The sequence below is a fragment of the Populus nigra genome, chromosome 2 (genome assembly GCF_951802175.1).
Source record: "Populus nigra chromosome 2, ddPopNigr1.1, whole genome shotgun sequence".
NCBI classification, from domain to species: Eukaryota; Viridiplantae; Streptophyta; class Magnoliopsida; order Malpighiales; family Salicaceae; genus Populus; species Populus nigra.
This window is the reverse complement of record NC_084853.1, coordinates 22,581,003-22,583,502: the sequence shown is the minus strand read 5'-3', so window position 1 is coordinate 22,583,502 and position 2,500 is coordinate 22,581,003.

The following is a 2,500-nucleotide window of genomic DNA, read 5'->3' as shown; positions in this document are numbered from 1 at the left end:
CCCCTGTTTTCCTCAGCGTGCCCCCCTGACGAATGTTCGTCGAAAAATCTGCGCTGCCGATTTTCCACGCGGCAGCCCCTCTTTTCGTCAGCGTGCCCCCCTGACGAATGTTCGTCGAAAAATCTGCGCTGCCGATTTTCCACGCGGCAGCCCCTCTTTTCGTCAGCGTGCCCCCCTGACGAATTTTCCTGCCTGGCCCGGCCGGTCCAGCCCCTGTTCGTCGAAAAATCTGCGCTGCCGATTTTCCACGCGGCAGCCCCTCTTTTCGTCAGCGTGCCCCCCTGACGAATTTTCCTGCCTGGCCCGGCCGGTCCAGCATCCAGCCCCTGTTCGTCGAAAAATCTGCGCTGCCGATTTTCCACGCGGCAGCCCCTCTTTTCGTCAGCGTGCCCCCCTGACGAATTTTCCTGCCTGGCCCGGCCGGTCCAGCCCCTGTTCGTCGAAAAATCTGCGCTGCCGATTTTCCACGCGGCAGCCCCTCTTTTCGTCAGCGTGCCCCCCTGACGAATTTTCCTGCCTGGCCCGGCCGGTCCAGCATCCAGCCCCTGTTCGTCGAAAAATCTGCGCTGCCGATTTTCCACGCGGCAGCCCCTCTTTTCGTCAGCGTGCCCCCCTGACGAATTTTCCTGCCTGGCCCGGCCGGTCCAGCCCCTGTTCGTCGAAAAATCTGCGCTGCCGATTTTCCACGCGGCAGCCCCTCTTTTCGTCAGCGTGCCCCCCTGACGAATTTTCCTGCCTGGCCCGGCCGGTCCAGCCCCTGTTCGTCGAAAAATCTGCGCTGCCGATTTTCCACGCGGCAGCCCCTCTTTTCGTCAGCGTGCCCCCCTGACGAATTTTCCTGCCTGGCCCGGCCGGTCCAGCATCCAGCCCCTGTTCGTCGAAAAATCTGCGCTGCCGATTTTCCACGCGGCAGCCCCTGTTTTCCTCAGCGTGCCCCCCTGACGAATGTTCGTCGAAAAATCTGCGCTGCCGATTTTCCACTCGGCAGCCCCTCTTTTCGTCAGCGTGCCCCCCTGACGAATGTTCGTCGAAAAATCTGCGCTGCCGATTTTCCACGCGGCAGCCCCTCTTTTCGTCAGCGTGCCCCCCTGACGAATTTTCCTGCCTGGCCCGGCCGGTCCAGCCCCTGTTCGTCGAAAAATCTGCGCTGCCGATTTTCCACGCGGCAGCCCCTCTTTTCGTCAGCGTGCCCCCCTGACGAATTTTCCTGCCTGGCCCGGCCGGTCCAGCATCCAGCCCCTGTTCGTCGAAAAATCTGCGCTGCCGATTTTCCACGCGGCAGCCCCTCTTTTCGTCAGCGTGCCCCCCTGACGAATTTTCCTGCCTGGCCCGGCCGGTCCAGCCCCTGTTCGTCGAAAAATCTGCGCTGCCGATTTTCCACTCCGCAGCCCCTGTTTTCGTCAGCGTGGCCCCCTGACGAATTTTCCTGCCTGGCCCGGCCAGTCCAGCGCCCAGCCCCTGTTCGTTGAAAAATCTGCGCTGCCGATTTTCCCCGACGAACCTGCAGCTGCACAAATCCGCGCTGCCACTGCCCCATTGTCTGGACCAACAGTCTTTTCCATCAAGCCCTGGACTATAAATCGTCCAGACTCATCGCCAGCACCCGCTGCCGATTCTGCCGACTTTGCCGATTTCGTCGGCGCTGCCGATTCCAACACTGCACCCACCGTGTCTAAACCAGCGCTGTTTCGTCAGCGTGTCCCCTTGACGAATTTCCCTGCCTGGCCTGGACAGTCCATCTTCCAGCCCATGTTCATCGAAAAATCTGCGCTGCCGATTTCCCCGACGAACCTGCAGCTGCACAAATCTGCGCTGCCGATTTCCCCCCCTGTCGGCATGGCTGCCGCTGCCCCGATGTCCAGACCAACAGTCTTTTTTGTCGACTTTGCCGATTTTGTCCGCGCTGCCGATTCCAACACTACCCCCTGCATCCAAACCAGCATTGTTTCGTCAGCTCTTCCCCTGACGATTTTAGCCCTGTAACAAACAGTAGGCCTCCAATCCCGCCAACGGGAGCCAAGTTGATAGGGAAGAGAATTGAATGACGCGCCTGGTCCTCGCACCCCGCCACCCGAGGGGCCTTTTTCCCGGCAGCCTCTGAAAAACTCTAGCTTTCACGGTCCTCGCCGCCCCTCACCACCATGGCAGGCCTCTAATCCCACCCATCAGCAGTTGTAGCCGATAGGGCAGTGATTTGAATGACGCGTCGCGGGCCGCCGGGTCATCTCACCCGGCCATTAATTGGAGCGTTTTTGGCTGGCCGAGGATGGGGGGATGGATCTCTTCTTCCGAAAAAGCAAACAGTACATCGGGAGTTATGTTGACGGGGCATGGAATTGAATGACCCGTCGCGGGCCGCCGGGTCATCTCACCCGGCCATCCCGGGGAGCGTTTTTCCCGGCAGCATCGGGGAAACTCTTGCTTTCACTGCCCGCTGCCCAAGTCCCCACTCGCATCGGCCCCCCGCGCCAACAAGCCAACGCTGCCGAATCGGCAGACA